Here is a 12,731-nt window from a genome sequence, read left to right on the forward strand (position 1 = left end):
TTTTATGTTGGCCCACCAGCGTGGGATCGGGCGGAGGAATGGGTGCGCTGGGAGCTGCAGGACGGGTGTGCTTCTGCCCGCTGAGGGGACCCAGCCCTGGGGCTGGAGGGCCAAACCGGTGCCTTGAGGTGGGTTTCAGGAAGAGCCGAAGCTTCAGCTGCTATTTTCACGTTGCTTCCAGCTCCGATCTTCCTCCTCCGCACAGGTATGGCTGTTCCGCTGCACTCAATGGTTTTAATTAGAGATCAATAGTGGAATTAGGCTTTCTATATAGCCATCAGCAGAAATTGAGGTAAAGGCAGTTTACAAAGAGGTCAGCAGATGAACCCTGCTGGTTTTTTTCTCTCTCGTGGAGGCCTTGCTCTCTGCGTAGGGCAGGAAGCGGTGCTGGCGGGGGTCAGCAAATGCTGTGCAAACCAGGGGCAGGGAGCAAGACTCCTTAGCCTCAGGCACTGGTCCCTCACTTCGCAACCTGTTTCTTTTTTGCCCAGAAGAGCAATGACAAAAATTAAGATTTTTTTCTTCCTTTGCTAAAATGCTCCGGGTTTTAAGTAATCCTATCAGTTTCTTTAACCGCCGGGATGTACAAGCACAAGCCAAGGCTGAGAGTGCTGTTGGCTGAACGCTACGTTGCCTTAGATGCCCAGGAGAGCAAAGCGGCATCGAGGTGTGATCCAGTCACAGGGGTTGACCGTAGGGTTTGTTGCGCCCTTATGCCGGGGCAGGAGGCCGGGCACGTCCCCTTCGGGATGCGGGGCTGGACGCAGCGAGTCCCCTCGGCGCGAGCTGCCTGAGCTGAGCGTGGGTCCTGGCGAGAGGCGCCCGGGCATCCGGCTTTGCATGCTTAAAAACGCCGGGCGAGCCGATGGCGTCAGCCGAAGGGCCGAGGGGGCTCGGGGCGCAGCCCCTGCCCGGCTCCCTCCCTGCTGCAGCTCGGCCGCGCGCTCGGTAACCTTTGCCGAGACGCTGGGTTTGCGGGTATTTTTTTTTCTTGCCTTTTTTTTTTGCCTTTTTTTTGTTTTTTAATATCTTTTTTCTATTGCTAATTGCTAAGGCAATTTTTAAAATTTAAATGAGGGCTTCCTCCCTCACAGCCCATCTGCTGTGAAATCATGGCGCGCATCCTCGGTGACAGTTCGAGCATCGCCATGGCAACGCGCCGTGATGCGAGCAGCTCCGAGTTATGACCTCACTGCGGGCCGGGCTGGCCGGGCTGCTCCGGCAGGAGGATGCAAAGCAGCAGCTTTAGCAGCAGAAGCTCTGCTCAGGGCCAGGCGGGGTTTGGCTGGGAGGAGAAGGGCTAAAGCGACCGCCGGGGACTTTTTATGGGACCTCGGTGCAGGAGGGGAGCATCCCCTTGAGAAATCACAGTGTTTCTCTCTTTAGAGAAACTTGCTTGCTTTGAAAAGCCCTTTTCACCTGTTTGTGGTACCGGTTCAATAGAAATCCTTGGAATTCTTTGAAGCTTTTTTTTCTTGTGTGTCCATAGATTAGAAGTTGTGGAGAGCAAGCTCCCTTTCGATGCCCGGATGCAGGTATTGCATGGTCGGGGCGATGCCGAGGCGAGAGGTTTGGCTTTCCCAGGCGCTCACCTCGCAGCCCCCTGCCGAGCCTCGCCGGGCGGGCGACCACGTAGCACGTCTTTGCCGACAACTGGAGGGCATTAATGACCAAAGGCTGCCCAGCAGGTGTCATGGCCAATGCCACCCATTTCCAATGACCAAGGACCTGGTTTGGAACCCCTAGTTCAAATTGGGGGATGGATTTTTTTTTTCTTTTTTCTTTTTCGTGATTCCTGTGGATTTGGGATCAGATTTTAACTATCAGACTAAGCCCGATCTTCCAGGAAGCTATTTGCACAAGTAATTAATTCACAGAGACAACCTCTATGTTTATCTATACTTTAGTATTTGCAGGGTGGAGTATGTGCCTTCGTCTGGCCCTTAGACTGGAGTATAGCGTGTTTAGAACTGATTCTACAAACAGAATTCCCGGGGATTTGGGGGGATTCTGCTCTATAAAACAGTCAGTGGTGCAATATGCCCCATGTGTGGGGAATGGGAAAGTTAGCAGTTTAGACTGGCTCTTTTATACGTTGCCAAATGGACATCGTGCTGTCAACGGGGACTTAAAGGCACTGTCCCTATTAAAGGATACGTGTTAACTCAATTGAGCGTGACAGGAGAGGATTTTTGGGCAAGGGGAGGAGAGAGTCCAGGGAAAACGACACCGTTCCTTAGGTGGCACGTTGTGCAGGGGAGAAATATTAAACTTTTATATGACAGTAATGCCTCAGGGACCACAGGGCTCTGTGGCCCGGGTGTGCTGAGGTGCGTGCAGTGGCGCAAGGGCCCCGAGCCCTTGGCTGCTGCAGGTTCCTCTGCCCCTTGCTTTGTGGCCGGTTTAGCAGGCTGAAAGGCCTCGCACATCTAGGATTCCCCTGTCTCTTTTTGCTGCCTAGATAATTTGTATAGCCCAAGTGCATGACTAATAAGGCCATTTCATTTTGCGTTGATGACTGCATTACCTGCGGAGTGAGAAAGCTGGTGCCTCAGTGCCGAATATGTGTCTTTAAGCCATTTTGGAGAGCCGACCTCAAAGAAGTCCATAAATTTTTAGGCTCACAACCAAAGGGAGGAAAAAAAAAGAATCAAGTATAATGATTTCTCCCTCCGAAACTGGCTTTAAAAGTACTCCTTGGCTCAGCCTTTTTAATGCCATCTTACTGCCTCCAGCAAGTTTTTACAGCTGAGCTATGCTCCACTCCCTGAAAACATTGCGCAGCCCCTGAGCTATTGAAGTGCAAATGGCTTGACCGTAATCTAGGAAGATTCAAGAGAAACAGGTCAAATGTTACACTAAACACTTACAGCAAGAGAGTTTACCAGCGGCAGGATGGGAGTATGTCTACCCTGGCCACATTTAATGTGGCCAGGATCTTTTCTTTCCTGAAGAAGAGTGTAATTAGTTTACTGGTCTTTGGCTATGCGGGCTCAAAAATAGCAATATTTAGCCCTTCTATGGCCCCTTCCATGCAAGAGTCTCAAAGTGCTCAAAACATTAACTTGATAAGTTTTAAAATGTGCCCATATCGTAAACCACTATGGTTATCCCAATTTACTAGGAGGAAACTGGGGCCTGGGGAAACTGGAGATCGAGTTCTCCAGTGACTTTGGCTCTGGGCAGGCGTTCACAAAATCGGTGTCACAACTGGGGCTCTTGCGACTGAAGCTGTGGCACAGGCAGGTGTTAAGGGCAGCTCTCCTGAGCCTAAACCCACCGGCCTCACTGCACAGCCCCTGGTTCACCTCCGCCGCTGATGCTGGCAGGAACACCCAGCTCGAGTCGCTGCGTGGTGCAGTAAGTATTTATAAGACTGGTCTGTATTTTAGCAGTGGCAGTAGGAATTTTCTGACTTTCCCAGAAAAGTGCTCTTGTGTCACCATCAGAAATATAAAAGGAGTGTTACAGTGCTCGCAGAATTAAAGTGGAGTCTTTATCTTACAGTGACTCCACCATTAGCTCATACCATCTTTTTCGTAAGAGATCTGCCCTTAGGTCCTAAGCATGTATATTTTCCCTGCATGCTGGGGTGGCCCCAGGATTTTGTTTTGCACCAAGGCCATGCTAGTAATATCTCCTGCAAGTTTCTGAGAGCTGGATTTGAAAAGCGAGCTGCTGGAGAACATGCTAAATTGCAGGTTAGGCTATGTGTATTTACTATGACTGAAGGGGAATGTTTTTCAGCTCTTGATAAAACGCAGAAAGGCAGCTCCTTCGGTGCAAAATGTTTTGTCACATTAGCCACCTTAAACGTCAGCCTGGTTCAGTGACAAATTTATGGTGACATTTTTCCACAGAGACAGTTAAACTCAGCTCAAGTGCTGCTTGTAAAATACTGCTTTTCCTGCACTCTGAGAGTGTCTGGGGAAAAAAATGATACTGTATGTAAAATTTGATTTATAAAAGCATGTGCCTGTTGCCTCAACCTCTGGGTGCATTTACGTTGCAAGACACTAATTCAATTTAGCATCGTGCTGCCAATGACTGTGCTGCCTCCGCTGCTGAGCAAACAGGACGGGAGCTGGGAGGTGCCATACAGGGGGAAGCTTGGAAAGGGCAGTGGGAGTGGGTAACTTTATAAAGGCATATGCCTTTATAAAGGGATGAGCGTGCATTTTGCTGGCTACTAATTGCCTAGAAGCGCTTGTTTCAGAACTACCCTTTTCAATACTAAAAAACATAAAGATAAGGGGTGACCCCTCCCCAAGCCCCTTGAATTTACTTGCAACATTCTTTGGAAATCAGTAATAGCGTGTACACTTTATAAATGATTTCCCTAATGACATGTCCTTGGTGCAAGACAGATTTTTTTACAGAAGCCCTGGCCAGAGGAGGAAAAGGGATGTTCAGTCTCCAGGCTCTATTCACCACTCTTACTGATGTCTTAACACTTTAATGAAATGCATATAAAAATAGATGCTATGCTAAAGATGGTGTGATGGATACTGATATAAATGCAAATTATTATTAACTGTATCTCCATAATTTAATGGGGAATAGGATGCCACGTTCCTGCTGTGATTAAAACAGATTCCTACCCCTTTGGTTATTTTTGACCAGTTCTGGAAAGAAAAATGAGTCTGGGCTAAACTAATTTCTCTTTGATGTCCTACATGTGTAAATAGAGATTCAGGCATTGCAAGTAAGTATAAATACTGTGTAAAAATCACACAGAGGAGAGGGCTGCAGTGCTAACGCCCCCCTTCCCAAACTGTACCATACCCCAGATTCTTCTAGCTGAGTTTAGTAGCAATTTCCTTTTTCCCTTTGGGGACCCAGAAGACCCCCCCATACACTCCCCGGCTTTATCGCAGGTACAAAAAAATCCCCTTTGAGACAATAACGGCCTTTATTCATAGAGCAGTGCCAGACGGAGGCATATTCCCGCGCGGTGCGCCAGGCGCTGGGGGAGGTCCCGTGATGCCCTGTGCTCTTCCCCACTCGTGTCCCCTCCCTGAGACCTCTGCTGCTGGCCGTGTTTAGGTAAAACCATCCCCTCTGTCCTTCCATCCTACGTATATTTACTAACCAGCCCGGAGGACTTGGTGGTTTTTCTTTGGCTGATGATTGGTTATTAGGCAGCTCAGGATGCCCGTTGTAGCCAGAGCTCCAGCACTGGAGCACATCGTGTCTCCTTACCCACATGTCTAAAGGCAGAACAGCTTCGCTGCTGGATGGCATATTATAGATGGCAGGCTTACAAACAGCAGTAACTTTTCCCCCAACAAAGTTAATTGAATGAGATTTAATGTTGCTAAGAGATTTGGACTGCATCCCTCCAACTTCAGATTAGTGCGTGGAGCAGGAGGCACCGCAGAGGGCTTGGCGCAGGGCCAGCAAGCAGAGCTTGTTCGGGATGATACATTGATATTTGTGTGTGCTGTAAAATTAAAAAAAAAAAAGAAAGGGCGGGGTGGTGGACTGCCTCATCTGTTTCTCTGGCACGGCCATCCCCACTGAAGTTAATGGTAAAACTACTGCTTCAGCAATAAAGACAACTGATTTCGAAATGGCCTGATTGCAATGGAAAACAGATGGCTGGTGCAGCCAGTCCGCCTTCAGCGGTGGTCCCAGCAGATCTTGCACACGGAGATATTTGTCCCATGAGAATGCTCAGAAGCCCCAGCTGAATCCAGAGCCAAGTACGGTGAGGGGCTTCTTGGGGACACCCAGATGCTCATGTGGTAGGTCTCAGGCAGAGATGAGCTCACCCTGCCTCGGCACCAAGCTGGCGAGGCATGATTTAAGCATCGGTCCAAAACTGCGTAAGCAGGGTAGCATGGGTTCAGGTAATAAACCACTGTGAAAAGCTCTACAAGACTACAAGAAAAAAAGAAAAAAAAGCAGCAGGTGAGAAATGCAGGAAGCGGCGAGAATCTTGCTATCCCTCATCTGATGCTGTAAAGATGTGGGAGAATGCTGGAAGCGCTGCGGTGGGTCTGGCCGGCTGCGAAGGCACTTCCCGAATTCCAGCTAAACTTGGGACAGTTAAAATATCCAAGCTGATGCCGAGCCACAGTTTGGAGAATTAATTGCTGGAAGGAAGCTGAGCAGAGTGACGGAGAAGCTGATGAAGATAAGAAATGACGTGATGGTTAAGAGCAAATTTCCCATTGGTTTAGCTAGTGACATGTGCCGGGTTGTAAGACACGAGAGGTTTGTGGAGGGCCCTAGCAGTGCTCCTGCTGGCACTAACTTGCTCACTGCTTTTAGGGTCCAGCCTTGGAGATTTGGGGAAAGTGGACCCAAGCGTATCATGCACTTTGCCCACATCCGTGCACACGTGTGTGTGCAAAGTGTGTCACCACTCTGGGTGCAGCACACCTAAGTCCTAGCAGGCGCTCAAGGTATTTTCGGCCAAGCGCTGCTGTGAGTGTGGTCTACCTGGTGACTGTATCAGCAAAGTGCAACTTGTGGTTTTCTCACTACATGAAGCCTCCAGCATGTGAACAGGCACAGGAGAAAGGGGGAAAGCTTAAGGTTTCATGGCATGAAATGGCACAGCGTCTACCACAGAGCTCAGTAATTTCAGCTATGGTTGTAAACCAAGCACTACAGCACTCCCTTACTGCTAGCAAACGGATTTCGGGCCTGGGCTGTTCAGCCAGCAGTTTTTTCCTATATCCCTAAACCTAGTGTGTTTTGTATGTGCTTTGACTGAAATCCTGGTCTCAGGGAAGGAAAATGGCAAAAAACTCATTAACTCCAGTGGGACAGGAGCTATTTCTCAGACAGAAACATGTGCTGCCCTCCGCACTGACTATGTTCTGAATTTACACACCCCCAAATGACATAAAGACAACCCAGAGGTCATGGGAAACCCACATGTTGTATATAATGTAGCAGAGTGCAATATATAGGGGAATACAGCTTATCTTTAGATCACTAAGGAGATGGGCAGTGGACTGGGGAGCCCTGCGCAGCTCAGGTCAGAGCCAGCTTCAAGCCCAGCCTGATTAAATAGTCTGTTGTCCCCGTAGCGTGACTTGGATGTGTCTGCCGGGGTTTAATGGACAGGTTGTCCGCCTGTGAAATGGTCCCTCTTTGCCAGAGCACCTTCTGGCCCTGGGGTGAGGTCCAAGTGTGACATTTGTACCATTTCTGCACTGGGATACTGGGCTGCCAGCCGCTATTGGCGATCCCTAAAGACGCCCAGACACCAGCAGAGAGGGACAAGGAGTGCACCAAGCTTTTATTGGCTTGACTCCTGATAACTGTGTAAAGACAAATATTTGTGCAACAGCAAGTCCTGTTATCTGTCACCAGGAGTAAAGTGATGGTTCAGTCAAAGTGTTTTGTCGTAGCTATGCATCAGAAGAGGCCTGTACAGAAACCTCATCTCAGGACTGTCCTGGCTATTGTGAATCTGAGTAGTTATGTGAATCTGAAGGGTTATAACTTTCTATTCCTTTAATGAGGGTTTTCTGTTTGAATAGTCAGTTCTTCATGCAGAAAAGCTCCTCCTGCTTCACATTGTTTTTTATTGCCTCTGGGCTGTGTGTGTCTAATTCATTTTTGTGTATCACAGAAATGGTCTCTCTGGATGTATTTGGGGGATTCAGCTTAAGCTCAGCTTTCGGTGCGCTGAGGAAATGTGCAGCAGGAGCGGCCGGTTCATGCTCTGGACAAGGATCCCGCAGGCTGTGCTGGGGTAACTGTGCTTCAACACAGCAGCAGGACCTGGAAAGACTAAAGCTGAACTCAAAACCATCCTGATGGAAAGTTTATATATCACCGACCAAAAAGCTGGGTTTCCCTCCAGACACCTCATTTCTCACCTCTGTTGGAGCACAAATGAGCTATTTATATTAACCTTCTTTAAGTGATGTAGGGCAATCTCTACCCCAAAAGCCTTTTCTCCTGTCGACTTTCTCCATGCTGGTGTCTTTCCATGCTCAAATGGCAGCATTAGCAGAGAGAGGGGAAAACAACAACAACAGTAGTTGCTGCCAGAGCAAAAAAACAGTGTCCTGTTTTGTCTTGTCCAGAAGGGAAAGATTATGACTAAAGAAACTCAGGCACTCTGCTTATTCTTAACAGTCCTTCCCATAGCTAGCTCTGATGTTGTCAGTCTTTAAAAAAAACCTCTAAACTGATAAAAACAGGCCTTACGTGAACAGTCTTGTCTCTGATTTATAAAATACCAGAGGAAAGTGCTTTTGTTCATATGTATCTATTTCTCAGTGCTGTAGAGGATTTACTTCTCTGTTTAAGCATAACCCAGTAGCCGAGGTGCAGTTAAGGGTGGCTGCGCTGCCCGGGCTGCCCCCTTCTAGCCGCGGCTCGTTGGTCCTCCCCCTGCGTAATTAACTGGAAACGGGCTCGCTTGACGGAGAGGTTGTTCCATTACAACAGTCTTGTCCTGTTGAGCCTTTGGGAACCGGGGCAACATGGTGAAACAGCGAAGCCAGACCTCGTTCTCCTCTGTCTGGTGGAAATGCCGCTTACGGAGGAGCTATCGGAAGTTCTTAGTTTCACATTTTGATCTCATTTCCCATTCGGCAGCTTGGTACCGATGTGGATTTTCCGAGCCATCTGATCTGTTTGTATAATAAAAATCCATTAGGTCTTTTGGGGAAAAGTTGGTACGCAGTTGCCAACATTTTTGTAGATGTTTTCCAAGCACAATTTTCCAACTGAACCCCGGAGGGTGGGCAGGCTGGGAGCTGCTAGAGGGCTGCAGGCTCATTTTGATCCATTTTTAATGTGCTTAAAAAAGAAAGAAAAAAATGCTCTTGCCTAGTGACCAAGTTCTCTAAAACAATACAGTTTTTGGATTTTTGAACTCTCTTTGCTTACAGAATCCTGCTTTATACCTTTTAAACTAGGTCTTGTGTTGGCATTTTTTTCAGTGGATGTAATGTTTTCATTTTTCTGCCAAAACATTAAAAGGGCATCAGTCTCTTCCCCGTGCATATAGTGATGAGAGATCCCCAAATGTTCTGAACCAGGACAAGCATGTTAAAATCCTACGGTCTGTTTTTTCGAAAGCACTTAGAGCTGCTGGTTTCCTTTGAAATTTGTCGCAGTGATAAACACATAGCACCTCTAGAAATAAGGGCATGGTTGCTACTCCAAGTGTGTATAGGCTCCCAACACTGCTGTGTCTCTGATGTGTTTTATGGTCTTCTCATGATGTAGCTCCATCCACTGTCTAGATGAGAAGTCCTGGAATGTGCTACCTTCATCTGGTGAGACTAGATGTGGTGAGTAGCTCTGTCCTCTTTGACACCTCTAGATATATTTACAAGGGGAAGCCTGAAGAGGAGTGTTATGCTATTGAGGCAATGGGAGCCAGGCATACAGGCAGTATGGATTCAGGCGGACTTAAAGCAGTGTACAAGTGATACGGATATGCTGCACTTCAGCATGCCTCTGCAGTTGCCTGGCTCGGGTAGGTATATGCTGGGCCTATGTGATGCACACCTTTTTCTCACTGCCTTCTGCTGTTCTGAGTACCTCCAGCCTTTCTTTGAGAAATCTTCTTTCCTCCTGAAATTGGTCCTTTTCCTTTCAAGTTTGCTCTCGTCCCCTACTTTCAGTAGTTCTACCTAATAAAACAGAGGAATGTGGATTCCTCCCTCATCTTCTCTCCCTTCTTTCCTATGACCCCCTCTCCTGTTGAGTGTGCGAGTGTAGTCAGTGCCAGGTCTTCCTAATTACGATTCATGAACCGGAGAGCTTGGGTGCCAAGTTTTGAGCCTGAGTCTAGAAATCTATGTGACAAAGTGAATCCAGGACTCAGCAACGTAGATTTTTCAAAACCAATACTCAGGACACCACTACTTTGAAAAGCTATGTGCAGAGAGCCCCCTCACAGAGAAATCATTGACCTCAGAAGGTAAATGCGAGTCTCATCTCAGCAGAGCAAATGGCATAAAAGCAGGCCTCTATGCTCTAAACTTGCTTTGTTTCACTGTGTGAGCTTGAGAGACTCCTGCGTATTACTAAGAAGGGATTTTTTTAATTTTAATTCTAATGTCACCATCAGAAGATTTTTCTGTTAGAACTGAAAGACAGCAAAAAAGTCTTGAACAGCAGGGAAGACTGGTACAGGTGACCCAGGTATAATTTACAGAGACATTAATCAGCCCAAAAATGTTGAAGATCATGATGCTCTGGTCCTTTTTCTTCTCTGAACTGTTCAGTTAATGGTTGGGCTAATTGATAGCTGTCAGGCTTGTTCTGAATGTACTCAGGGTTTCTGTGATACTGCTCTGTCCACTTGAAGGCAAGCGGTATAGTTAGGGTTTCAGAACAACGTCAGTTAGAAAGCAATTTCATGCATTCACAGCTTACTCTAAGTGTTATAATTTTGCCTGACACTTTCCATGCTTCTTGCTCTCCCAAAGCTGATCTATTTATTTCTGTTATCTGCTTCATTGTGAACTCCCTGGAGAACAGACTGTCTTCTTTATTAAATGTGTGCAAAGTGCCTGCTGCAGTCTGGCTCTGGTTCTTGCTGGGACTCCAAGGTGCTGCTGCAATTAATACCAGGATGGAAAGTTTGAATAAGTTCCTCATAGCTGTTCTGAATGATGAATGTGTGCAAAGACTTCTCCTGGGATTTTTCCTCTAATAAAGTATTATTTTTTACATTAATGACTCCAAAATAGCTGAACTTTGGCTTGGACTCTTCAGTGCATGATTCCCAGAGTATGTGTTAGCTGAGCCGTTCTGCCTCTGAGGATAAAATTCTGGCCCCTGGAAGTTGTGCACAGTCCGGGGAGCAGTGGCCAGTCCAGGCCTCTTGTGCCACTTGGGCTTGGGGAGAGGATACTTTTTTTTGTTTGCACCTCTATAAACTTCCAGATTGTGCTATACCTTGAGCATATCCATCCAGGAAACATTCCAAAATATCTGCTTTTGAGGATGCATATTGCCAAAAGGTAATTTTAATTGCTTAATGAAAAATTGCCTTTTTAATGCCAATACTCTTTTTAAGGATGTGTCGCAGTGGTGGTGTGTAGGCTGGACGGTGGTAGTGGCTGTTTAGCTTCCTTTGCAGTTTAATGGTGAAGATAAGGCATTGGGACAAGACCTTGGAGAACTGGACTCAGAAAATAACCTTGTCCTGTATTCTTCGGGCAAATCACTCGGTCTCTTGCTACCTAAGTTTCTTGTCTGTAAAATGGGAATAGCAAGTACTTCACCTGCTGCCTTGCCTTTTTGGTTCCTGGCCTTTGCAGGGGCTTCAGTGGCAGGTTCATTGAAACCAGTTGCCTTGGTGCTGCAGTGGTGGAGGACCTCTGCTGTGTCGCTCCTGTTCAGCTCTGGGCGCCGCATGGGGCAGAAGAGGGGTGGCACTGGGTGGGCTGCTTTGTCCTGAGCTGCCACCGCTGCTTCTGAAACTGTTGTGTAACCCTGCCCTGGAGCTGGGCGTTACACAGGTCTGAACTACCCAGAGGAGTGAGGATCTGCAAACACTTTGCTAGTGTTTAAGGCAGAACTCAATAACTGGTCAACAGGGCTACATGATATGTCTGGTGAGGGGACATGATAGCCTTGGAGGTCTCTTCTAGTTCTCGGCTTACTCTGCAATTTGTTTTGCATGCACAGTGAAGCACCTGCTTTCAGTGGTTTTGGATGCTTCAGTAAAACCTGTTATTGATGTCCTGTGTGATAGGTTGGGTGGTTCTTACAACTATTATCTGGCCAGAGATTCATTTTGGAAGTATTCAACAAGGGTGGAAGAGTGTGAGAGAAATTCAGGGATGTTTGAGAGTTGTAGACGTCCATACAATTTATTCTGAGCAGCCATTCAAAGCTCCTAAACTGTGTCTGGAGCCATCTGTAAGACTGTGGTAAGGGGTCCAACTAATCTGCAGAACCACATCACTTTTGTAGGATTTACCGTAGAAAGACTGAGAAAGATGGAGATGAGAGAGATCCATGGCAGTAGAAGCAGTATGTGGGGGTGAAAGAAGCAGCCTGAACGTTGAGTTTTCCACAAAGTTTGGAACCCCCTGGATTAGACTACAGCCTGTTGCTAGGGTACGGCTTAAATTGCCAAGTGTGAGGAGGAACCAGAGCTATGCAGTGAGGGTATCCTCTCCATTTGACTTATGCTGCAGGTCTCTCAAAGTTATAGCTGATCATGCAAACCGTATGTGGTGCAGAGAGGATAAATCTGAGCTACCTGAGAGTGAGAGAGGGATTTTCTGTTCCTGGGCTTTGCAGTCAGGGCTTTTCACCCTGATTAGCCCCAGAGAATTTTTTTTTCTCGGTATAGAATAGAGATAATACTGCAAAAGCCAACAGATGCTTAACTGTAGTGTTATGAATGGCATCACTGTAATTAAATGCCTCAGCTTGTTGCCTTAAAACAAGTAGTTTCTCTGAGGACTCAGCAAATGCAAAAATATGAATGCTGTATTTTGGGGAGGGTGAAGGGGGAGACTTCAGCTGGCTTCCTCCTAATCCTGATGCAGCAACCAGATCGACACCACCTCCTAGCAGGACCTGCTCCCTCATACATGGAGATTATGCGGGCAGCTTTTCCCCATCTCAAGCCCATGTTCCCTCAAGAGCTTTTGAAAGGGAGAGAATACTATAGTCCCCATTTACGGATGAATGAGCCAAGACAGAAATCTTTAGATTCAACACCAATACTTAAATGCTGCATCACTGCATATTTCAGAGACTTGTTTTTAGGTGACCTGCTGCCT

The sequence above is a fragment of the Apteryx mantelli genome, chromosome 2 (assembly GCF_036417845.1).
Source record: "Apteryx mantelli isolate bAptMan1 chromosome 2, bAptMan1.hap1, whole genome shotgun sequence".
Taxonomy (NCBI): Eukaryota; Metazoa; Chordata; class Aves; order Apterygiformes; family Apterygidae; genus Apteryx; species Apteryx mantelli.